This window comes from Hemitrygon akajei, unplaced genomic scaffold, assembly GCF_048418815.1.
Source record: "Hemitrygon akajei unplaced genomic scaffold, sHemAka1.3 Scf000083, whole genome shotgun sequence".
Classification (NCBI taxonomy): Eukaryota; Metazoa; Chordata; class Chondrichthyes; order Myliobatiformes; family Dasyatidae; genus Hemitrygon; species Hemitrygon akajei.
In genome coordinates this window covers 702,665-729,819 of record NW_027331969.1, presented here as the reverse complement: position 1 = coordinate 729,819, position 27,155 = coordinate 702,665, and the positions used below count along the sequence as shown (strand labels likewise).

The 27,155-nt window shown below is 46.2% G+C and overlaps 1 long non-coding RNA gene across 1 annotated transcript; it reads right to left on the bottom strand.

Annotated features, from left to right (window-relative positions):
* Positions 1 to 22,350: 22,350 nt before the first annotated feature.
* On the bottom strand, positions 22,351 to 24,096 carry LOC140722684 (uncharacterized). Its single transcript, XR_012097714.1, has 3 exons — positions 23,868 to 24,096; positions 22,622 to 22,644; positions 22,351 to 22,540 (listed from the first exon to the last, which is right to left on the bottom strand). It is a non-coding gene; the product is annotated as an uncharacterized lncRNA (long non-coding RNA).
* Positions 24,097 to 27,155: the final 3,059 nt, after the last annotated feature.

The following is a 27,155-nucleotide window of genomic DNA, read 5'->3' as shown; positions in this document are numbered from 1 at the left end:
TCCTGAGTCAGGTTTTTAACATCATTATCTTTTCTAATTGTTTTTTTTCCAACAGCAGCTATGCAGAGAAAAGATACAAAATTACACTAAATTACAAAATACTTCAATAGTGCAAAAAGGACCAATGAGGATGTGTTCCCCCTTTCTCCTGAAGTGCATGCCCACTGGCATTGGACATTTCCTCCTTAGAGAAAAAATCCCGGCTGTCCACTCTGTCCTGTGTCTCTCACATTCCTGTAACATCTGTCAGACCTCCTCAGCCTCTGCCACTCCGGAGAAAATTACCCGAGATTGTCCGGTCTCACTTTATCCAGGCAACATCCTGTAAGCTTCTTCCACTCACCATCCCATACCTCCGTATTATTCCTGCATTCGAATGGAATTCTCCAGATGTGGTTAAAACTAGAGATTGAGACAACTGCAACATAACTGCCTGACAATGGAACCCACTATCTGGGAGTTATGAACTCGGATTCCAAGATCCCCCTGTAGATCAACACAGTCCAATCTCGCCCCATGAATATAACAGCAACGAGATAATGCTGAGGCTTTTATAAGACACGAGTCAGGCCACACTTGGAGTATTGTCAACAGTGTTGTGCCCCACATCTCAGACAGGATGTGGTGTCATTGGAGAGAGTCCAGAGGAGGTTCAGAAAGATGATTTCAGAAATGAAGGGGTTAAATATGAGGAGCACTTGGCAGCTTTGACCCTGTGCTCACTGGAAACTCAGAAAAATGTGGGGCATCTCATTGAAACCTACCGAATGTTGAAAGGGACTGGATAAGGTGGATGTGGAGAAGGTATTATCCTGTGGTGGGGCACAGCCACAAAGTAGAGGGGCCACCTTTTCAAACAGAGGTAAGCAGCTTATTTTTTTATTAGCCAAGGCATATTGGATGTGTGGAATGCTCTGCCACAGACTGCGGTGGAGCCACCTTTCCATCATGGCTGACTCAATGGGCTGAATGGCCTAATTTCTGTTCCTATGCCTTATGGACTTATGAACACAAGCCCCCTCAATCATGATGAATCTCCTCTGCACTCTTCCAGCACAAAACATCCTTTGTACAGAATGCTAAGCGGAACTGAATGTAACTTTTCAAGAACGTTGTCAAGTCAGGCAGCATCTGTTGAGGGGAATAGAGTCGATGTTTGGGACAGAACCGCTCCCTTACCTTTCCACGCTGTCCTCCTGTCCATTTAAACTAATCCCTCTGCCTGTCTTTGACACAGAACACAGAAATCTACAGCACATTACAGGCTCTTCAGCCCACAATGTTGTACTGACCATGTAACCTACTCGAGAGACTGCCTCGGATTTCCTGATCGTATATCCCTCTATGTTTCTAAGCTCCATGAACCTATCTAAGAATCTCTTAAAATATCCTATTGTATCCACCTCCACCATTGCTGCAGGCAGCCCATTCCATGCACCCACCACTCTCTGTGTAAGAACTTACCCCTGACATTCCCTCAGTACCGAATTCCAAGCAGCTTAAAACTACGTCCCCTCGTGTTAGTCACTTCAAGCCTGGGAAAATGCCTCTGGTTATCCACATGGTCAAAGCCTCTCATCATCTTATTACAATTACTTATGTACAGGTTAGAGAAATATAGCTTCAACATCACCTCACAGCTCTTGAATTCAATCCCACGGTTGATGAAGGCCATCATACCAGACCCCTTCCTAACAACACTGCCAACCTACACAGCAGCTTTGAGTGTCGTATGGACATGGACCCCAAGATCTCTCTGACCCTGCACACTGCCAAGAGTCTCACCATTAATATGATATTCTGTGTTCAAATTTGACCTGCAGAAATGAACCTCATCATCTGTGTTGAACTCTCTCTGCCACTTCCCAGTTCTGCATCCGAGGCGAGGAAATAGATTGCTGAGCCTCTGGCTACGATCATTATGTCCTCATTGTCCAGGAAAATGGTACCGGAGGATTGGAGGGAGGCGAATGTTGTCAACTTGTTCAAAAAGGGTATAGGGATACTCCGGATAATTATAGACCATTGAGCCTTACATCTGTGGTGGGAAAGCTGTTGGAAAAGATTCACAAAGATAGGATCTATTGGCATTTAGAGAATCATGGTCTAATCAGTGACAGTCAGCATGCTTTCTGAAGGGCAGATCGTGTCTAACAAGCCTGATCTTTTCGGAGGTGACCAGGCAGATAGATGAGGGTTGTGCAGTGGATGTAATCTACATGGATTTTAGTAATGCATTTGATAAGGTTACATACAGTAGGCTTATTCAGAAAGACAGAAGGCATGGGATCCAGGGATGTTTGACCAGGTGGATTCAGAATTGGCTTGCCTGCAGAAAGCTGAGAGTTGTGCTGGAGGGAGTACATTCAGATTGGAGGGTTGTGACTAGTGGTGTCCCACGAGGATCAGTTCTGGGACACCTACTTTCGTGATTTTTATTAACAACCTGGATGTGGGGTAGAAGGATGGGTTGGCAAGTTTGCAGAAGACACAAAGGTTGGTGGTGTTGTGGATATTGCAAGAGGATTATCAAAGATTGCAGAGAGACATTGATAGGATGCAGGAGTGGGCTGAAAAGTGGCAGATAGAGTTCAACCTGGAGAAGGGTGAGGTGGTACACTTTGGAAGGACAAACTCCAAGGCAGAGTACAAAGTAAATGGCAGGATACTTGGAAGTGTGGAGGGAGCAGAGGGATCTGGGGTTCATGTCCACAGATCCCTGAAAGTTGCCTCACAGGGTAGACAGAGTAGTTAAGAAAGCTTATGGGGGTGTTATCTTTCCATAAGTCGAGGGACAGAGTTTAAGAGTCGCGATGTAATGATGCAGCTCTATGAAACTCTTGTTGGACCACACTTGGGAGTACTCTGTCCAGTTCTGGTCACCTCACTATAAGAAGGATGTGAAGCATTGGAAAGGGTACAGAGTAGATTCACCAGAATGTTCTGCCTGGTTTAGAGTGTGTGGATTATGATCAGAGATTAAGGGAGCTAGGGCTTTACTCTCTGGAGAGGAGGATGAGAGGAGAAATGATAGAGGTATAGTTGATATTAAGGGGAACAGATAGAGTGGACAGCCAGCGCCTCTTCCCCAGGGCACCACTGCTCAATACAAGAGGACATGGCTTTAAGGTAAGGGGAGGGAAGTTCAAGGGGGATATTATAGGAAGATTTTATACTCAGAGAGTGGTTGGTGTGTGGAATGCACTGCCCGAGTCAGTGGTGGAGGCAGATACACTAGTGAAGTTTAAGAGACTGTTAGACAGGTATATGGCGGAATTTAACCTTAGGGAGGCAGAGTTTAAGGGTCGGCACAACATTGTGGGCCGAAGGGCCTGTACCGTGCTGTATGGTTCTATGTTCTATCTATTTCTCGCTGGAATCTCTCTTTTATTTTAATTTTTTATTGAAGGCACGACACAGTACAGAAAACGTAATGCATTACATTTTCCTCCATTTTGCTTTTATACCTTACCCCTAAACAACACCACAACGTCATCAGTGGGGCCTTCTGGGAGTTGTAGTCATTTTCCTCGCTCCGCTCCCTGTCAAAGCATGTTTCGTCAGCCACCACAGACGTCACCGAAACAGACCCACCGAGGCGCGAAGGGGAATCACACCCGTCCTTGTGGGCGCCGAGGCCGGCGACACCGACAGAAGCGATATCGCTGATCACCGCCATGGTGATGGAGCGGAAGAGGAGGGGCTGCTCATGGGCCGATTTCCTCCAGCCTATCGTAGCTCAGATGTAACACTGACCCCTGCTGTCATTGGCATGGGTGCATGTCGCTCAAATGGGAACTCAGAGGGTGATTAGTTTATGTGAACATCAGTCAGCCTTCCTGTCTTTATGAGTTTGGATTTGGATTTATAACGGGACAGGAAACAATTGGGAGAAATGTGAGTTTTTATGTGATGGTGCATCAGTCTCCGAGTTACATAATTAACAATTAAAGGGCAAAGGCCGTGGTGAAGAAGGAGGTGATTTACTGGAGTTTATATGGAGATAGTATTGGAAGGGATATCAAACCTGGAATTGTTTGGGATACGATTTAGAAAATGGGGGGATTTGTGGGGATCATGTTGATTAATGAGGGCAAAATGATTGTTACTGAAACAGGGAAGGTTGTGTTACTGGCTGGGTCATTTGTTGAGATTCATAATCAGGATAATTTAAGTGAAGAAGTTAAACAATGTAGGGATATGTTTTTCAGTGCTGGAATGATGTGCTGGAAGTCAGCTGTAGTAATGATAGTATCACTGATGGAGAGATTTCTTTGTATGAATTTAAGACGTCTATTAATAATGCAGGTCAGGTGCTCCCAGGAAAGAGTGATATTTGAAATTGTAATTGTTTCTAATTCGCTTTTGTGAAAATATTAAATGTTTGAATTGTGCATCTACTTTCCTCATGGAAAATGGAAATAGTAGTGCCAATTCTAAAACCTGGCAGATCCCCATCTGATCCTTCTAGTTAAGGGCCTATATCGTGAATGTCTCATTTATGCAAACTTATGGAATGTATGGTAATCAAGCGCTTGAGTTATATTTTGGAAAGAGTGATGATAAATTGTTTTATTAGAGTGGATTTTGGAAGGGTGAAATGACATTAGATTCAGTTTTAGATTTGGAAGATGATATTCGGAAAACACAATTAAATAAAGATGTTGTAATATCAGTATTTCTTGATACTGAAAAGGGAAATGATATGGAAGAAAGGACTTTTGATTAAATTAGGAGTGAGGGGGACATTGTATAATTTTTCTGAGTTTTTTATTTGGACAGACTGTGCATGTACCGGTCTGCATGTTATGTTGGTGTTTCTATGAGATAGAGAATGGGATCCCATAAGGCAGTATTTGTAGCCGTTCATTATTTAATATTATGATTAATGATATTTTCTCTGAGATGGGAAAATGGGATACCCTGGGTAAATCACAATATACAGATGACGTTGCTTTATGGATTAGAGGTATTAATTGCAATTTACAATTAATAGGTCAAACAGTGGGCAGATTGATGAGGATTTTAAGCTTTTAGTCGTTAAAAACACATTATGTGGTTTACAAACAGCATTAATAGACTTGCACTTGATTTTAAATTATGTCATTAATATCTTGTGGAAGTGTCAGTGGTAAGATCTCTCAGTATGTGGATGGATAATAAGCTGACGTGGAAGCACCTATCAGTAAAATAATTGATGAATGTAAAGGAGCTTTAAATCTCCTCAGACATCTATGTGGGTATTCTTGGGTGCAACATGAAAATCTTTGTTGACCAATTATATTTGTTTAATTTGATCTGTTCTTGATCATGTCTGTGTTGCTTATGGATCACCTTCATCTTCAAATTAAAAATGTTTGTATGTGATACAATTACAGACTTTAAGATTGTGTTCTAGTGCAGTAATGTTGCCTCCTGTTTTGGCTTTACTGATTGCAATGGGATAATTGCCCTCAAAGTAACAGAGGTTCAAGTTGATCTCAACATACTGGATTAATTTGCGGGGCAAGGAAATGATCAACCTGTTAAAGGTGTGCTGGAGGACGGTTGGGGACATCACAAGAAGAGTGTTTTTTGTTCTGAGTGGCTGGGTTCTTATGACGCTGGGAATACGGGTGTATTTGATGATACAATATGTCCCACTGTAGCTTTCTCTGTAACCCCACCTGGTTTTTTCCAATGACTTCAGTTGATTTTAGGTTACACAATTGGATTCGGTTCTGCCTGAGAGTCTGTTGGTTCATTAGTATATTAATGAAAGTTATTATCATACAGTAACCATTTTTACAGATGAATCCAAAGATAAGTTAACTGGGGATGTTGGTGTGGCTGTTTTTGTGTGCCTGAATTGCAGGTAATGATAAAGAAATGACTTATAGCCATTTATCAGCATAGGAAGCAGAATTCTTTGCCAACAGTTTAGGCTTACAGTGGGTGGAGGAAATTGGTCCTTATAATTTGCTCAGAATACATTTCAGTTTTGATAAGTCTTAAACAGGTCATTCTGGCAGTAGGTCAGATTGACTGTTGGAAACTTGTCAAACGGTATTTCATATATAAAGTTTGATTTATATGTCTGCACATTATGGGCCCTGCACATCACACTGTTGAGAGAAATGATGATATTGACTGTTTAGCACCAAAAGCTGTTAAATGTTAAGCTGTGGATATAGACCTTCCACTTAGCAAATGAGAAGCTAAAGGGCTGGTAGTGTTAAGAATTGGGGGCTTATGACAAGACGTAGGATAATGGACATAAGGACAGACACCTTTACAAAATACATAAACCTGTTGGGTTTATAGAAGAAGGGCTTAAAACAAGGGAAGGAATGATATTGACATGACATAGAAATGTCCACACTATGCTTAATTATGCCTTGTATCTAATTGGAAAACTTCATTCTGTGTCGTGTACATTTTGTCATTATGAAACTGTCGAAACACATACTATTTCAATGTGAAGTGTATAAGGCTGAAGAAAAATCAAATGCAGTCTTCAGTACAATCTTAGCGAGGGTAGATAGTTTTCAAATAAAAACTATTAAATTATGGGACTGACTTTAAATCAATTCACAGTTTGAGCTGGAAAAGGCATGTAATAATTGTGTTAAACCTAAGGAAATGACATATAGGGTAGCAAAGGTGAGTGGGATGATGGATTATTGGGATGCTCTTATAATCCAACAAAAGGCAACGAAAAAAGCCATAAGAATGGTCAAGACGAAATATGAGGGCGAACTGGCCAGTAATATAAATCAGGATACTAAAAGTTTAGTTTTCAGTTACATGAAGAGTGAAAGGGAGATGAGAGTTGATACTGGACCACTGGAAAATGATGCTGGTGAAGTAGTAATGGGGGACAAAGAAATGGCAGATGAACTTAATGAACAATTTTCACTGTCTTTTCTGGTCAGCACCGCCCCCACTTGTCCCATTTAACCTGTCTCATTACGGGTGGACTTTAGGACCCGGGGGAGCTCAGGACCCGCCGCCCGCAACTGCTGCTGAATCCCCGGTGTTTCTGTTCGGTTGACAGATGCGGTGAACGAGTTAAAATTAATCAATCGACAATTCTTATTTCGTGTTTATTTCACTCCATAGAACCATAGAACACTACAGCACAGAAAACAGGCCATTTGGTGCTTCTAGTCTGTGTGGAAACTTTATTCCGCTCGTCCCATTGACCTGCACCCAGTCCGTAACCCTCCAGACCTCTCCCATCCAGGTATCTATCCAATTTATTCTTAAAACTTAAGAGTGAGCCTGCATTTACCATGTCAGATGGCAGCTCGTTCCATACTCCCACCACTCTCTGAGTGAAGATCCTCCTAATGTTCCCCCTAAACCTTTCCCCTTTCACCCTAAAACCATGTCCTCTCATATTTATCTTTCCTAATCTAAATGGAAAGATCTTACTCGCATTTACTACCTATACCCCACATAATTTTGTAAACCTCTATCAAATCTCCCCTCATTCTTCTACGCTTCAAGGAATAAAGTCCTAACCTGTTCAATCTTTCCCTGTACATCAACTCCTGAAGACCTGGCAACATCCTAGTAAATCTCTGCACTCTTTCAATCTCTCCAACCTCTCCATGGATACCTCATGTCTGAACATTCTGAACTAACCTCCCATGTGGGACCTTGTCAAAGGCCTTACTAAAGTTCATGTGGACAACATCCACAGCCTTTCCTTCACCTACTTAGTTGGTAACCACCTCGAGAAACTCTTCGAGATTCATTAAACACGATCTACCATGCACAAAGCCGTACTGACTATCCTTAATCAGCCCTTGGCTGTCCAAATACTTGTAAATCCGATCTCTCAGAACATCCTCCAATAACTTACATATTACTGATGTCAGGCTCACTGGCCTGTAGTTACCTGGTTTACCATTGGAGCCTTTTTTAAACAACGGAACAACATGAACTACCCTCCAATCCTCCGGCACTGCACCCGTGGCTGAAGAAATTTTAAATATTTCTGTCAGGGCCCCTGCAATTTCTACTCTAGTCTCTCTCAAGGTCCGAGGAAATATCAAGTCAGGCCCAGGGAATTTATCTACCTTTATTCGCTGTAAGGCAGTAAGCACCTCCTCCTCCTTAATCTACAAATGTTCCATGACACTACTGCTTGTTTCCCTTCCTTCCATATACACTATGCCAGTTTCCTGAGTAAATACTGATGCAAAAAAACTGTTTAAGATCTCCCCCATCTCATAAGGCTCCACACATAGACGACCACTCTGATCTTCTAGGGGACCAATTTTGTCCCTTACTGTCCTTTTACTCTTAATATACTTGTAGAAACCCTTCAGGTTTTCCTTCACATTATCTGCCAAAGCCACCTCATGTCTTCTTTTTCCCTTCCTGATTTCCTTCTTTAGTATTTTCTTACGTTTTCTATACTCTTTAAGTAACTCATTTGCTCTTTGTTGCCTCTACCTGCTATACACCTCTCTCTTTTTCTTAACCAGATCGCCAATATCCCTTGAAAACCAAGGTTCTCTATGCCTGTTAACTTTCCCTTTAATCCTGGCATGAACATGCAAACTCTGCACTCTCAAAATTTCACATTTGGAGGCCTTCCACTTACTGAACACGTCCTTGTCAGGAAAAAAAAACTTATCCCAATCCACTCTTCCTAGATCCTTTTTCATTTCCACAAAATTAGCCCTTCTTTAATTTAGAACCTCAACTCGAGGACCAGACCTATCCTTATCCATAATTAACTTGAAACTAATGACATTATGGTCACTGGACCCAAAATGTTCGCCTACACATACTTCTGTCACCTGACTGTCTGGTTTCCTAATAGGAGATCAAGTATTGCATCCTCTCTCGTAGGTACCTCTATATATTGATTTAGAAAACTTTCCTGAAAACATTTCATAAACTCCAAGCCATCGAGCCCTTTTACAGTTTGGGAGTCCCAGTCAATATGTGGAAAGTTAAAATCCCCTACTATTACAACTTCCTGTTTCTTACATCGGTCTACTATCTTTATACAGATTTGCTCCTCCAATTCTCTCTGACTATTGGGCGGTCTATAATACACCCCTATTAGTGTGGTCACACCTTTCCCGTTCCTCAGCTCCACTCATATGGCCTCTGTAGACAAGCCCTCTGGGCTGTCCTGTCTACGCACAGCTGTGATATTTTCCCTGACTAGTAATGCCACTCCTCCCCCTTTCATCCCTCCCCCTCTATCACGTCTGAAACAACGAATATTTCTATCATGTATAAACCTTAGGTGGGAGGTTATCTTTTTGTATTAATGTATTAAAAATAAATTATAAATTCTACAATGAGAATTACAAATTCTCTTACTGAAGGATTCATATTCAATATAGTATCCAACAAATCAGATTCTTGCATATATGGAAACTGAGATAATTATTTTTGTAAAAATCTCTAACCTGAAGATATTGCAGTAAGTGTGTATGAGAGAGAGAATATTTACTAGTTAACTCTTCAAATGTCATCAATCGACCATCACAAAATAAAGGATAATAAAGATAAATAAATCTGCAAAAAAAAACAGATCCCCTTAATCACTAAAGATTAAATAAGTTTGGGAGAGAGAACTTAATATGACCTTTGCTAATGAAGATGGTCAATTCTTCTTTAATATGTGCCAATCAGTGTTTAATTCAATTTAAAATTGTTCACTGTTACTATTTCACAAAGGAGAGACTATCCAAAATATTTCCTAACATAGACAATTATTGCAATAGGTGTAAAACTGAAGTAGCCAATTTTTCACATATGTTCTGGTCATGTTCTTCATCAAAATCTTTTTGAAAATCTTTATTTTCTACAATTTCTAAAGCTCTGAAAATTAATTTACAACCTAATGTACAAACCTTTGATTTCTGTCTATACATGCAGTCCTCGCATGACCTTTATCCTCCTCCACCTCACTATCTGCTCTAACACTCTGGTTCCCTTCCCTCTGCAAATCTTTTTTACCCCCCCCCCCCCCCACCCGAGCAGCACTGGCAAATCTACCCGCAAGGATGTCAGTCCTTCTCCAGTTCAGGGGCAAACCGTCCCGTCGGAACAGGCCCCACCTTCCCGGGAACAAAGTCCAATTGTCCTGAAACATGAAGCCCTCCCTCCTGCACCATCTCCTTAGCCACGTATTTAGCTGCACTCTCCGCACATTTATATTTACAGGGACTTTACTCCTGACACCGGTCCCGGGACCCGACCCGTTTACAGACCCGGAGCGGAACCGGAGCAGATTCTCAGCCACTGGTTTCCATCCCCAGTCACGAAGAAAGGATAAAGTTTCCCCGTGAATTTATTCCCAGTGAAGGTGTGAAGATGGGACTTGGTCTCCGCGTTGTAAAATGAAACTGTCCCGGACTCGTAACTGAGATAAACTCCCACCCTCCCGGGGATGGGACCGGCAGCGAGACGGGCCCCGGGGGAGGGGACACCGGACACGTCACAATCCCGATGTAACACGTCACCACGCCGCCCGATGACCCAGAATCCGGTCTCCGGACTCAGTCTGACCCGTCCCTTCCTCTCCACAGACTCTGCGGCGACTCCCAGCCACCAGCTCCGATTCCCCGTCACCTCCACCTCCCAGTAATGTCTCCCCGAGGTGAATCCCTCCGATCCCAGCACACAAGCCCGTTTCGTAAATCTCTTCCCGGTGTCAGGGAGATTCCTCTCGGTCCAGGTCCATCTCACACTCTTCCGATCCTCAGACACCTCGAGATACGGATGCGCCGTTTCCACATCCAGGGTGACAGAGACTGGGGGGAGAAGCAGAGAATTAGAGAGTCCCAGGGGATCGGGGGGGGGGGGGAGACTCGGGCAGCGCGGACCCGGGGATCGGGGGGGGGGGGGGGAGACTCGGGCAGCGCGGACCCGGGGATCGGGGGGAGACTCGGGCAGCGCGGCCCCGGGGATCGGGGGGAGACTCGGGCAGCGCGGCCCCGGGGATCGGGGGGAGACTCGGGCAGCGCGGTCCCGGGGATCGGGGGGAGACTCGGGCAGCGCGGACCCGGGGATCGGGGGGAGACTCGGGCAGCGCGGCCCCGGGGATCGGGGGGAGACTCGGACAGCGCGGCCCCGGGGATCGGGGGGAGACTCGGGCAGCGCGGCCCCGGGGATCGGGGGGAGACTCGGGCAGCGCGGCCCCGGGGATCGGGGGGAGACTCGGGCAGCGCGGCCCCGGGGATCGGGGGGAGACTCGGGCAGCGCGGCCCCGGGGATCGGGGGGAGACTCGGGCAGCGCGGCCCCGGGATCGGGGGGAGACTCGGGCAGCGCGGCCCCGGGGATCGGGGGGAGACTCGGGCGGCGCGGCACCGGGGATCGGGGGGAAACTCGGGCGGCGCGGCCCCGGGGATCGGGGGGAGACTCGGGCAGCGCGGCCCCGGGGATCGGGGGGAGACTCGGGCGGCGCGGCACCGGGGGATCGGGGGGAAACTCGGGCGGCGCGGCCCCGGGGATCGGGGGGAGACTCGGGCAGCGCGGCCCAGGGGATCGGGGGGAGACTCGGGCGGCGCGGACCCGGGGATCGGGGGGAGACTCGGACAGCGCGGCCCCGGGGATCGGGGGGAGACTCGGGCAGCGCGGACCCGGGGATCGGGGGGAGACTCGGGCAGCGCGGCCCCGGGGATCGGGGGGAGACTCGGACAGCGCGGCCCCGGGGATCGGGGGGAGACTCGGGCAGCGCGGCCCCGGGGATCGGGGGGAGACTCGGGCAGCGCGGCCCCGGGGTTCGGGGGGGGGGGGGGGAGACTCGGGCAGCGCGGCCCCGGGGATCGGGGGGGGGGGGGAGACTCGGACAGCGCGGCCCCGGGGTTCGGGGGGGGGGGGAGACTCGGGCAGCGCGGCCCCGGGGATCGGGGGGAGAGTCGGGCAGCGCGGCCCCGGGGATCGGGGGGAGAGTCGGGCAGCGCGGCCCCGGGGATCGGGGGGAGAGTCGGGCAGCGCGGCCCCGGGGATCGGGGGGTTTTCCGCTGGACGGAGAGCAGAGAGACCCCTGGCCCTTGACTCCTCAGACAGGGGAAACATCCTCCCTCACTCCTGCCTGTTGACCCCTGAAAGAATTTTGTGTTTCCATGAGATCTCCTCTCATTCTTCGAAACAGGGAACAGAGAACATAGAGCAGTACAGCACAGGAACAGGCCCTTCATTCAATGTTCACATTCATTTGTGAGTGTGAAGTGGGGCAGTGTGATGGTTTGAGACAGTAAAGGAGGTGATAATGGGAACCAGTAGGGGACAGATGAATGGCAGATTGGACCAGTAGGGGGAGGTGTGGAAAGCCTGTGGGTGAACTGTGTGTGTAGACGTAATGAGAAGCTGGAGGGGGCAAAGATGGCAGATGAGGATGACTTTGTCCCCTTTCCCACGACCCCATCCCCCGCAGCCCCTCATTAGGACAGGGGATGAATTTGCAGGAACCCTTAAGCAACACAGGTCCTGATGAAGTGTTTCAGTCTGAACCGTGGACTGTTTACTCTTTTCCATAGAAACTTCCCGGCCTGCTGTTCCCCCAACAATTTGTGTGTGTTACTCTGCTTTAAATATACTCAATTATTTGGCCTCCACAGCTGCCTGTGGCAGATTCACTATCCTGTGGATAAAGGAATTCCTCCTCATCTCTGTCCTAAATGGACATCCCTATAGTCGGAGGCTGTGCTTACCGTTCTCGACCCACCCACATCCTCCCAACATCAACTCTCTCCCGACAGGTGTCAGAGAGATCTGGCGAGACCATTCATCAGGACCTGTTTAGCTTGGATTACCAGCATCTGCAGAGTTTCTCATGTTTGATTTTTAAAGCAGAAGTTAATAAGTAAACTTCTTGATTGGTCAGTGTCTCCAATGTTATGGGGAGGAGGCGGGAGAATAGGGTTGATGGAGATAATAAATCAGACATTCCTCTAAACTCCCGTGAGTACAGGCCCAGAACCATCAGACAGTCCTCATATGTTAATTCTTTCATTCCCGGAATCATTCTTGTGAATCTTCTGGACCCTCTCCAATGCCAGTATGTTTTCCAATAGAAGGGACCCAAAACTGCTCACAATACTCCAAGTGTGGTCTGACCAATGCCTTATAAAACCTCAGATTTACATCTTTGTTCTTGTATTCTAATCCTCTCGAAGTGAAAGCAAACATTGAGTTTGCCAATCTTACCACTGACACAAACTGCAAGTTAACCTTCAGGGAATCCTGCACAAGGACACCCATGTCCCTTTGCACCTCTGATTTTTCAGTTTTCGCCCTGTTTACAGAATTGTCTCTGCTTTTATTCCTTCAATCAAAGACGTACCTGCCTAAGTTTGTACCTGTCAAACTCTACCTGTGCTACAAGATCCTCATTCTGTATACTGGTGCATTCAAATAAGACCATAAGACAAAGCAGCAGAAGCCGGCTATTCGGCCCTTCAAATCCGCTCCGACATTTTATCATCAGCTGATCCATTCTCCCATTCAGTCCCACTCCCCCACTGTCTCACCATGACCTTTGATGCCCTGGCTACTCACATACCTATCAATCTCTGCCTTAAATACACCCAATGACCTGGCCTCCACTGCCGCAAGAAATTCACAGATTCACCACCCTCTGGCTAAAAAAATTTCTTCACATCTCCGTTCTGAATGGTCGCCCTTCAATCCTTAAGTCATGTCCTCTCGTACTAAACTCCCCCACCATGGGAAACAACTTTGCCACAACCACTCTGTCCATGCATTTTAACATTCAAAATGTTTCTGTGAGGTTCCCCCTCATTCTTCTAAACTCCAAGGAGTACAGTCCAAGAGCGGTCAAATGTTTTTCATATGTTAACCCTCTCATTCCCGGAATCATTCTAGTAAATCTTCTCTGAACCCTCTCCAATGTCAGAACATCCTTTCTTAAATAAGGAGCCCAAAACTGCACACAGTATTCCAAGTGAGGTCTTACGAGTGCCTTATAGAGCCTCAACATCACATCCTGCTCCTGTACTCTATTCCTCTAGAAATGAATGCCAACATTGCATTCGCCTTCTTCACCACCGACTCAACCTGGAGGTTAACCTTAAGGGTATCCTGCATGAGCAGTCCCAAGTCCCATTGCATCTGTTCCGAATGTGCAACAACTCTCACGGGCCGAAGGGTACAAATTCGTCCCCTCCTTCTTGAGAATCGCAAGATGGCTTTTAATTCGGGTCTGGGACCCAGGAAATGAGAGAGAATCCTCAGGTTTTTGCAATGTGTCCTGGCCCCTCAGCAAGACAAAGCCACGAATAACGGCCAGTGTCTCTTGGAGACGGAATTGTGTATTGAGTACTGTACTATTCATTGAAGACCTCAGGGAATGACCGGAGTGGGCTGATTGAGGGATTGCATCATCCCAACCTGACTGACATCTGAGTAAGGATAAAAGCGGGTCTGGGAAACAACCCCTTGAGACGCTCCAGGAGAAATGTTAGAAATCCCGTGACAGAGTTTAATAGCGACAGCCGGTGGAGGGCTCGCGTGCGTCCTTTCCCGTTGCCTGGGATTGGGGCCTTACCACGGAAGAACGGCTTCGCTAAAGAAGAGGCCACCAACGAAATTTCGAAGGATCGGCATCATAAAAAGGAAAAGCTGGCAAGTTTCTAAAAACTCTCTCTTGACTCCAACCAAATGCTGAAGCCTGCATGAACTGAGTGACTTTTATATTTCCATCGGACAATACATTATCCCCTAGACAACGATAGTTATTTCTTATTGATTATTATTATACCCGCACTTTTAGATTTAGTATTGACGATGTATATTATCTGTATGTTTGCATTGATATTATTTTTGTGTATTTTTACCAATAAATACTGTTAAAAATAGTACCATCAGACTTCAACCGACCTCTCTATCTTTGCTGGTAAGTGACCCAGTTACAGTGTTCGTAACACATCTCAGAATTTTGAATTCTCTCTCCATTTAGATAATAGTCAGCCCGTTTATTTCTTCTACCAACGTGCATGACCATACACTTTTCAACATTGTATTTCATTTGCCACTTCTTTGACCATTCTCCTAATCTATCCAAGTCTCTCTGCAGACTCTCTGTTTCCTCAGCACTACCGTCCCCTCCACCTATCTTCGTATCATCAACAAACTTAGCCACAAAGCCATCTATTCCATAATCCAAATCGTTGATATACAACGTAAAAAGAAACGGCCCCAACAAGGACCCCTGTGGAACACCACTGGTAACCGGCAGACAACCAGAATGGGATCCTTTATTCCCACTCTCTGTTTCCTGCCAATCCGCCAACGATCTATCCACATATGTAAATTTCCCATAATTCCATGGGCTCTTATCTTGTTTGTCAGGCAGGATTTTCCTTTAAGGAAACCATGCTGAGTTTGGCCTATCTTGTCATATGACTCCGTAACCTCATCCTTGACAATTGACTCCAGAAACCTCCCAACCATTTCTTAAGCTAACAGGTCTATAATTTACATTTTGCTTCCTTGCCTCTTTCTTAAATACCAGAGTGGCATTTACAATCTTCCACTCCTCCGGAACCATGCCAGAATCTATTGACTTTTGAAAGATCATTGATAATGCCTCCGCGATCTCCACAGCTACTTCCTTCAAAACACAAGGGTGCATTCCATCTGGTCCTGGAGATTTATCTACCCTTAGACTATTCAGCTTCCTCAGTACTTTCTCTGTCGTAATTGTGACTGCGCACGCTTCTCTTCCCTGACACCCTTGAGTGTCCGGTATACTGCTGATATCTTCCTCAGTGAGGACTGATGCAAGTACTCGTTCAGTTCCTCAGCCATCTCCTTATCTCCCATTACAATTTCTCCAGCATCATTTTCTATCGGTGCTTTCTCCACTCTCACCCGTTTTTTTACTCTTTATATACTTGAAAAAGCTTTAAGTATCTTCTTTGATATTATTTGCCAGCTTCCTTTTATAGATCATCTTTTCCCTCTTAATGGCCATCGTAGTTTCCTTTTGTAAGCTTTTAAAAACTTCCCAATCCTCTGTCTTCCCACTAATTTTTGTTTCCTTGAATGCCCTCTCCTTTGCTTTTACTTTGGCTTTCACTTCTCTTGTCAGCCACAGTCGCATCCTTTTTCCATTCGAAAATTTCTTCTTTTTTGGAATATATCTGTCTTGCACCTTCCTCACTTCTCACATAAACTCCAGCCACTGCTGCTCTGCTGTCCTCCCGCTAGTGTCCCTTTCCAGTCAAATTTGGCCAGTTCCTCTCTCATGCCATTGTAATTTCCTTTACTCCACGGAAATACCGACACATCGGATTTCGGCTTCTCTTTCTCAAATTTCACAGTGAACTCAATCATGTTACAATCACTGTCTCCTAACGGTTCCTTCACCTCAATCTCTCTAATCACCTCTGGGTCATTACACAATATCCAATCCAGTACCTCTGATCCCCTAGTGGGCTCAACAACAAGCTGTTCTGAAAAGACATCTCGTAGACACTCTACAAATTCTCTGTCTTGAGATCCAGTGTCGACCTAATTTTCCCAATCCACTCGCATGTTAAAATCCCCCACAATTATCATAACACTGCCCTTCTGGCAAGCCTTTTCTATTTCCTGTTGTAATTTGTAGTCCACCTCACTGCAGCTGTTAGGAGGCCTGTAGATAACTGCCATCAGGGTCCTTTTACCCCTGCTATTTCTTAGCTCAACCCAGAAAGATTCTGCACCTTCCGATCCTATGTCACCTCTTTCTAATGATTTAATATCATTTCTTGCCAATAAAACCACGCCACCCCCTCTGCCTACCTGCCTATCCTTCCGATACACCGTGTATCCTTGGACGTTCAGCTCTCAGAGACATGCATCCTTTAGCCACGTCTCAGTGATGGCCACAAAATTATACCTGCCAATCTGTAGCTGTACGACAAGATCATACACTTTATTCCTTATGCTGTGTGTATTTAAGTATAACACCTTAAGTCCAGTATTTGGTACTCTTTGTTTTGATTGCACTGCAACTCATCCCAATGGCTGCAAATTTGCCCCATCACCTGCCTGTCCTTCCTGACATCTTTCCTACTCACTATCTTAGATTTATTTCTGTTTTCCCCCTCTTCCACCTTACCATTCCGGTTTACCACCCCCCTGCCAAATCAGTTTAAACCCTCCCTAACAGCTCTATTAAACATTCCCGCTATGGTTCAGGTGTAACCCGTCCTTTTTGAACAGGTAATACTTCCCCCAGAAGAGATCCCAATGATCCAAGAATCTGAAGCCCTGCCCCCTGCACCAGTCTCTCAGCCACGCATTCATCTGCCTGATCCTACTATTCTTGCCCTCGCTAGCACGTGGCACAGGTAGCAATCCTGAGATTACTACCCTGGAGGTCCTGCTTCTCAGCTTCATTCCTAACTCCTGGAAATCTCTCTTCAGGACCTCCTCCCTTTTCCTCTCTATGTCATTGGTACCAACATGTACCAAGACAGCTGGCTACTCGCCCTCTCCCTTCAGGATATTCTGGACCCGATCCGAGACATCCCATACCCTGGCACCTGGGAGGCAGCACACCATGCGGGTATCTCTACCAGGCTCACAGAATCTCCTGTCTGTTCCCCTGACTATGGAATCCCCTCTGACTACTGCATTCCTCTTCTCCCTCCTTCCCTCCTGCACAACAGCGCCAGGCTCAGTGCCAGAGACCAGGTCACCGTGGCCGACCCCTGTCAGGTCATCCCCCTCAACAGCATCCGAAACGATATACGTTGCTGAGGGGGGCAGCCACAGGGGTGCTCTCCACTATCCGGGCATTTCCCTTCCCTCTCCTGACAGTCACCCAGTTTTCTGACCCCTGTAGCCTAGGATGACTACCTTCCTGTAGCTCCTGTCTATCACCTCTTCATTTTCTCTAATAAGCAGTAGGTCATCAAGCTGCAGCTCCAGATCCCTAACACGGTCTCCGAGGAGCTGAATCTCGGTTCACCTGGTGCAGATGTGGCTATCAGGGAGGCTGGAGGTCTCCCAGGATTCCCACATCTGACACCCTGAACAAAGCACTAACCCTGCAGACATGCTACCTAATTCTACAGGAATGAAACAAAGAAAGATAGGTCAACTCACCCACTTACTTCGCCAAGCACACAAACTTTTTAAACCGTTAGCTAATGTGCCCTGCCGTTCCCCCTTCCGTCCGGGCCGATTTGCCAAGGGGAGAAAAAGAGTCGGTGCCTCGCTCTCGCCTCTTCCCGTTACCGCCTAAGCCCGTTGAGCCAAAGCCCTACACTCTGCTGCCACCCACTCCGCTGCCCGCTGTATAGGGTGGTCATCTTTTTAAACTCTCCGCGCTGTCCTGCGCAGTCTCGCCGTTCTTGTACGCAAAGTTTTTTACAGAACTGCCTTCCTTCAGAATTTAGCTCCCACGCCGCCCTTCGTGTCCCAATCTAAAAAAACACCTTCAGTCCTGTATTCATCAGCCTATTCCACACTGTCCACATGAAATTCAGCAAGGCCTTTGATGTCGATGATAGGCCACACTTGGAGTATTGTCTGCATTTCCGGTTCCCGAATATGGGGAGGATGTCATTACACTGGACAGGAGGCTTCAGGAGGATGTTACCAGGACTGGGGGCTTGGGTTAAAAGCAGAGAGTGGATAAGCTTGGGCTATTCAGCTGTAGTGTAGGATGTTCAGGAATGACCCCTTATCGAGGTAAATAATTCATAAGGAGCTTAAATAACGTTTCTTTTTCCAAGAAATGGGAGTACAGAACCAGAGACCTCAGATGGAAACTGAGACGGGAAATTTTTCTGAGTGGTCTACCAGGTAACATTCTCAGAGAGGGGGAGGTTGGTAAATGGAATTTGCCCTCAGACACTGTAGAAACAGGTAAAAATAAAATATTTTAAAATAAATTTGGGCAGGTACACAGATGGGAAATGGTTAGAGGGATGGGGGGGGGGGGGGGCAAACACAGACAAATTGGCCATGCTCAAGAAGACATCTTAGTCTTGCAGATTGATGAAGTGGGCCGTGGGTTCAACATCCATCAAACCCTCCCAGATCTTCCTCCTGAGGAATCTCACCCCGGAGTCTGTCTGTGAAGTGTTGATGTGACGTCACGTCAGAGGGCAGCTCAGTGCCACAGAACAGACAGACTGGGTAAGGACGGCAGATTTCAATCCTAAATGGGAATTTGTGCCTATTTCTGTGGCCGTGTGTCACACTTGATTGAGTTGTTTAAATGAATAAATGACTGTCTCTGAACAGATTGGTTTCCAGGTTACTGAGGGGAATAACAACGTATATTGCTGAGGCTCTGACTACAATCTGCTAATCCTTCCTGTGTATGTGTGTGAGGGAGCTTTGCCAGGCCGGTTATGCTGTGTGTGATTCTCCCGAGATGAAATCTTGACCCATGTCAATGCTTGTCGGTGTGTCCGAGCTCATTCTCACAATGCTTTGATGTAGTGGTCTGATCACCATAAGACATAGGAGCAGAATTAGGCCATTTGCCTATCGAGTCTGCACCGCCATTCAATCATGGCTGATCCTTTGTTTCCCTCCTCAGCCGCACTCCCTGGCCTTCTCCCCGTAACCTTTGATGCTGTGTCCAATCTAGAACCTATCAAGCTCTGCCTTAAATACACCCAACAAGTTCCACAAATTCACCAGCTGCTGGCACAAATTTATCCGCACCTGTTTTAAATAGACCCCCCTCTATCGTGAGGCTGTGCCCTTTTGTCCTAAACTCCACCACCATGGGAAACATCCTTTCCACATCTACTCTGTCTAGGACTTTCAACATTCGAAAGGTTTCAATGAGATCCCCTCTCATCTTTCTAAATTCCAGCGAGTACAGACACAGAGCTATCAAACGTTCCTCGTATGATACCCCTTTCATTCCTGGAATAATCCTCATGAAATGAACCTTCTGCAATGCCAGCACATCTTTTCTTAGATGAGGAGCCCAAGTTCACAATACTCAAGGTGAGGATTCACCAGTGCCTTATAAAGCCTCAGCATCACATCCCTGCTCTTGAATTGAATGTTATTCTAAACCACAGATTAACAGCCAGGAGCAACAGGCTCCGGGACAGCTTCTTCAACCAGGCCATCAGACTGATTAACTCGTGTGGACACAACTGTATTTCTATGTTATATTAACCAGCCTGTTGTACATATTATTCATCATAAATTACTGTAAATTGCGCATTGCAATTTAGATGGAGATGTAACCTAAAAAATTTTAATCCTCATGTATATGAAGGAAGTAAGTAATAAAGTCAATTCAATTCAAATTAATTTCATGTTTATTTTTTTCATCCCAATCATTCTTTCAGTTCCTCTCTGTAGATATTTAAAAGCTTCCCAATCCTCTGTCTTCCTACTATTTTTTTGTTTTGTTGTATGCCCTCTTTTTTGCCTTAACATTAACTTGGCTTCCATTGTCCGCCACGGTTTTACTATTTTGCCATTTAAGTATTTATTTATTTTTGGAGTACACCTATCCTTCACCTTCCTCATTTTCCAAGAAACTGACACCATTTCTGCTCTGCTCTCATTCCTGCCAGCATCTCCTTCCAATTTACTTTGGCCAACTCCTCTCTCAGACCACTGTAATTTCTTTTACTCCTCTGAAATACTACAATGTCAGACTTTACTTTCTCCTTCTCAGATTTCAAGTTGGACTCAGTCATGTTGTAAGCACTGCCTCCTAAGGTTTCTTTTAACTACTCACCTCTGGTTCAATACATAACACCCAATCCAGTAGAGCTGTTCCCCGAGTAGTCTCAACGACAAACTGCTCTAGAAAGCCATCACATTGCATTCAACAAACTCACTCTCTTGGGATTCTTTACCAACCTGATTTTCCCAATTGACCTGCATGTTGAAATCTCCCATGATCATCATAACATTGTCCTTTTCATCAGCCTTTTCTATTTCCAGTTGTAATCTGTGGGCCTCAACCCACTGACTGTTGGGAGGCCTGTATATGACTGGTGTCAGTGTCATTTTTACTTTTGCAGTTCCTTACCTCAACCCACAAGGATTCAACATCTTCCAATCCTATGTCACATCTTGCTACTGATTTACCAGCAGAGCCACACCACCCCCTCACCCGACCTCCCTATACCACCGATACATTGTGTAACCTTGGACATTCAGCTCCCAACTACAACCATCCTTCAGCCACGATTCCGTGATGGCCACAACATCATACCTGAAAATGTGTAATAGTACAAGAAGATCATCCACCTTATTTCTCATACTCCATGCATTGAGATATAACACTTTGTGTACTGTATCTGCTACCCTTTTTAATTCTGCATCCCTAATGCACTGATACTCACCCTGCTGGCTGCAATTTTCTCCTCTCATCTGTCCGCCCTATCTGACAGTCTGACTGCACGCAATATTTTCATTTTTACAATCAGTCCTATCCCTTCACTCCAGTTCCCGAGCACCCCCCCCCCCCACCAAATTAGTTCAGACCCTCCCCAATAGCTCTATCAAACCTCTCTGTGAGAATATTGTTCTCCCTCGGGTCGAGGTGCGACCCATCCCTTTTGAGCAGGTCATTCCTCCACCAGAACAGATCCCAATGATCCAAGAACCTGAATCCCTGTCCCCAGCACCATCTTCTCAGCCATGTTTATCTGTCAAATTATCCTGTTTCTACCCTCACCAGCACGTGGCACTGGCAGCAATCCAGAAATTACAACCCTGGGGGTGCTGCTTCTGAGCTTTCTACCAAGCTCTCCAAATTCTATTTTCAGGACCTCTTTGCGTTTACTTCCAATGTCATTGTCACAAATTTACCAAGATATCTGGCTCTTTTCCCTCCCTCTCTAAAATGCTGCGGACACGATTCGAGGCATCCCTGACCCTGGCACCCAGGAGGCAACATACCATTCGGGTGTCCCATTCACATCGATAGATTCTCCTGTCTGTTCCCCTGACGATTCAGTCCCCGATCACAACCACTCCCCTCATCTGCCTCTAAAAACAGTGAGAGATGCTGATCCGGAAGGGGGAAGACCTGTGTCAGTCAGAGTCTGCACTCACAGGGCACATGAAGGACTTGTGTATTTTCCTGACAATCCCGGTCACCACACAGATACCTGCTTTTATTCCCTACAATATTATCGTCAGTATTAAATTCCCAGTTCCTCTGGTAGATCCAAACTCATGTCCTGGTGTGTCAGTGCGGTGTGCCTGGGATCAGGACACAGTGGTTCATTTGACAGTCCCGTGTATTGGTTGTATTGTGACCCTGTGCTGGCGTGTCCAGGGGTCTGACATCTCCAGCTGACCATGTGACAGTGATGCCTCCCAGTCGGTGGGGTTGATGTGGAATAAACTTCAGTTCCCCTTCAGACCAGTATTACAGACAATCTTTGCCTCAAATTGGAACTAAATTGAGCTTCATAAACAAGGGGAAATGAATCTTTGTAAGTTTTACCTCGATTAATAGCATCAAGCGTTTCTCTCAGCACTGTGTTCAACAAATAGAGGTGATCGAATTTTTCAACCGGTAGGGTCTCATCTGTCACTGACAATTCCTGGACATCGTCATTAATCCTGTAAATATTAAACTGCTGGTTATAAATTGCTATTCTGAACTATTTTACAAATCCATTCAGGGTAAAGAGGCTGTCCTACCTCCTGTTCCGATGAGCTTCCTCCTGAAATAAATAAAACACAAATCGGATTAGACTTGGACTTACTGTCCACATCCTGAATTTCCTCCAAATCATTACAAGGTGTTGAAAATTCCCACTCCCGCAATCACTCACACACACGGACAATACAGAACCACGGGGTATATTACAGGGAAAGTTTCTGAATGTCAGACCATTACTGAGAGGATGAAACTTACAGGGAAGACAGGACAGGCTGTGCATTTTCATCTGGATATGACGTCAGTGTGGTAAGATGGAGGAATTTAAGATCAGTGATGTATGTGATTATGTGCGGGTGGAGGAAGTACCTCTATTTATGGGAAGACTTGTGGGGAGATGTAATTCCAGATGGATTTTAACAAATTCCACAAGAAATTTAGTGAAGAGGATGTGGAACTCGCTGCCACAGGAGTGGTTGAAATGGAACGGCAGAGATTGAATGTAATGGGGAGGCTGGATAAACACATGAGGGACCAGAGATTTCGGGGCACTGTTGCTGGTTGTGATGAGTAGGTGGGTGGAGGATTGTGAAGCAGGGAAATTGAGAGGAGAAAATGGGCCGAATGGCTTGGTTATGTTTTGAACGATTGAACGTTCATTTGAATGTTATCTGTAAAAGTAAAGAGACAGTAATAGTTTCCCTAATCTGATGGAAACCGGATACAGAAGATAAGTCTGATGTGTGGGTCAAATTCTTTGTTCTCACTGATTGACAAAGAGACCCTCAAACCAACTGCACCAGACACACTCACAGCCTGTGACTGGAAATGGGAGTTAACGAGAGTTTTAGAGGATATTTAATGTAGAATTAAGGACACAGTCAGCAGCTCTGTGTTATGATCAGAGTAAATAATTTCAGAGAGATTTTCATTCTGTCCTGGGATGTACAGAAGTTGTGGAAGTCCAGTTTTGGGACAATAGGTGCAGCAGGAGGCCATTCGGCCCTTCTAGCCAGCACCGCCATTCACTGTGATCAAGGCTGATCGTACACAGTCAGTACCCGGTTCCTGCTCTCTCCCCATATCCCTTGACCGCACTATCTATAAGAGCTCTATCTAACTCTCTCTTGAAAGTATCCAAAGACTTGGCCTTCACTGCCTTCTGTGTGAGGTCGCCAGAGCGGCAATTATTTTGTTAGAATTGGCCTCGGTGCTGTGTTTATTTCAGATATACCACTGTTCATTTAGTGCCCTTTGACAGAAACAAATTGAAATATAATCCCTCACCTTGAGAAACATCACACTGTCTTTTTGATCCATCTGTTCCTTTAACTTAGTAAGTTCCTCCTGAATAATCCTTATATTCTCTTGAATCTCCCGAAGATTTTTCTCCATTGTATCGAGAATCCTCTTTTCTTCTTCCCTGAGATCCCTGAGTAAGCTCTGCTCTTTCTCAGTGATAATCTGGCGCAGTTCAGCAAACTGGGATGTGATGTGGGACTGAACACTGTGTGACTGTTCCTGTTGAATGAAAGGTGAAGATTAATATACTGCATTGCTGAATTCTGTTTCCTTTTGTCGTTAAGTTCGGTCTATTGGAGTCCAATCTACTTCTGAGAGCATTTCCATCAACACCATTCCCTCACGTTTTCCTGAAACCTATTCTCACTTATTGACCCATAAGCTCCCATCTGATTCACACACACCCTCCCCACCTTTACAGGGTTAACGGTAATTAGCCATTCATCCGGCATGTCCTTGGGATGTGTCGGAATCTCTCGTGGTCACAGGGAGAGCATGCAAACTCCACACAGACAGCAGCAGAGATCAGGATCGAACCCAGGTCACTGGAGCTGCGATACTCTGCTATTCTGCATTAGATGGAGCAAAACTCGACAGTAATATCAGAACTTCCGCTCAGGAAGCCTCACCTGAACTCCGGAAATCTTCTCTTTCTGTTGCTGCTCCTTTTCCTGGAAGTCTGATTTCTTTTTTGTGAGAGAGTCTAAGGAAGATTTTAGCAGATCCTGGAAGTCAGAGAGTGAAGGAAATAGAAACAAAGATGCATCAAAAGAAACCGGTGATCAAACCCGATTATCACACAAAATGCCGGAGGAACTCAGTGAGTCAGGCAGCATCTATTCAGGGGAAATAAACAGTCGGTGTTTCGGGATGAGACCCTTCATTAGGACTGGGAAGGAATGGGACAGAAGCCAGAATAAAAAGGTTGGGGATGAGAACCAGCTGACAGGTGACGGGTGAGACAACGTGAGGGGGAACGTGGGGAAGGGTGATGAAGTGAGAAGCTGGGAGGGGACAGGTTGAAGAGGTAAAGAGCTGGAGAAGAAGGAATCTAATTCGAGAGGACAATCGACCTGGAAGAAACGGGAGGAACTGGGCTGTTTGCGGCCCTGAATGGTGACGAGGGAGGAGGTTAGGAGTCAGGTGTAGCACTTGTCCCGCTTGTGGGGAGGAGCGAGTGGATCAGGGCGATACAGGACGTGGACCGCGATCCGTATAGACAGCGGAGAGTTGCGTGGTGCGGAGGTGGGCTGTGGGACGGAGAGATGCTAGAATTCTGTTGGAGATGGCGGAAGTTGCAGAGAATGATGTGTTGGTTCTGGAGACTCGTGTAATGGTATGTAGGAGAAAGGAAATGTGTTAAGTATTAAATTAATGTTAGTTTTACCGTGTAGATTTTAACAGCTTCTTTAATCGGCATGAAGCGGTGCTCTCTGTGTTCCTGCGCGTCTCTACAGATCAGACAGATCAGTGTCTTGTCCGTTTCACAAAACAGCTTCAGTTCTTCCTCATGTTCCTCGCAGTGACGTTTACTTTCCTTCCCTTTCGGATTCAGGTTTAGATTTCGAGCTTTTTCAGCCAGATTTGCTAAGGCCCGACTGGCCCTGAGGGTGCGGTCAGCAAACTCCTCTCTGCATTCCGGGCAGGAGTTTCTCTCCTCCCTTTCCCAATACCGTGTGATACAAGAGCGACAGAAGTTGTGTCCGCACTCCAGTGACACCGGATCGGTGAAGAAATCCAGGCAGATGGGACAAATTGTCTCCTCGGTCCAACTCTCGACCGGTCCTTTCGAAGCCATGTTAACTCCCAGCACTTCCTGATTCAGAATGCTTTCACTTTCGGGGAGTTGCTGATCCCCTGCAGTACCGCGATTGTCCACTACGCGCGCTGCAGTCTCAGGGAATGAACATTCTGCTGCTGGATGTGTTCAGTGGAAATTCTGGCTATTTCCATGTTAGTGTGGGATCAAAAACAAATTAAACAGGGAAAAGATAAGAAAACGCCCAATGGACTGTCTAAGCCCGGCGACGAGCGTAGGTGAGTTGGCCATATGCCCAGCAACCCCATCTCGTAAACACCTAGAGCGACAAAAAACGTTAGCTGAATGTCCAAAGGCCCCATCGCTCCGATCGGAAGGACCTTTCCGGATCGAGATCCTTCATCTGAACTGTCTCAACCCGAAATGTCGATTGTCCATTTCCCTCCACAGATGCTGCCCGACCCGCTGAGTTCCTCCAGCAGCTCGTTTTTTTATCTTTCTCCAGGTCTAAGAGAGTCAGAGTGGAGTGTAAAACGGTGGATAAGTAAACAGTGAAAACATGCCATTAAGCTGGGGATGCGAAGAGAATATTGTGCTGTGAGGAGAGAGATGCAGTGATGATGACCGACCCCTGGCTGCAGGAAAAATCACAGGACTGGACATACTACGTCACAGGGTGGAAAATGTTAATTTTTCGGTAAGGTCCTGATTTCAACAGCCCTTCGTGAGAAAAACTTCATGACTTGACCCAGGTCTGTCCTGTCTCCAATAGAAGGCCTGGTCTCCTTCACTCTGGGTACAGATCAGATGTTGATACTTTTTTTTGTATCAAAATAAGCTTTATATAAAATATTTAGAATGATAAAACTTTCCAATACCTTTACCCAATGAATTTACATTCGTTGTCTGAAGGGTATTCTGTTGTCTGTTGTCGCTCATGTGCCCCCTGGGGTGGTGAACAATAACTGTGAGGCTTCCTCAGCCAACACGGCCTCTCCCAGTCGAGCAGTAGAGGATCCCTGTAGTTCCAATGGTGTCCCTGTAGTCTGGAATGTGTCATTCGGCAGCATTCCTGTACGACAGGGCTCCCAAACTTTTTCTATGCCAAGGACCAATACTAGTAACCGTGGACCCCAGGTTGGGAACCGCTGCTCTCCGGACATCTCGGTGTGATGGCAGGCCAACAAGTTTCGAGCGTCTTTCCCCGAGCTGATGATCTTCCAGCAGCACTCGCTGTCCGTTTTCCTGCGCGTTCTGGGAACAGCCCGAGGATCAGTGAGCCTTCTGTCACGCAGCTGCTGTGGCACAGGCCCTTGCATCTTTCTCCACAGATCTTCGCCAGCCCACAGTCCGCAAAGAGGTGAGTGACCCTCTCGTCTCCACTGCAGTAATCTCGGGGCAGCGCGCTGTGGGAGTGATCTCCGGGCATGCAGCGAGGATCAGACTGGGAGGGGCCCTCTCGTCTCCACTGCAGTAATCTCGGGGCAGCGCGCTGTGGGAGTGATCTCCGGGCA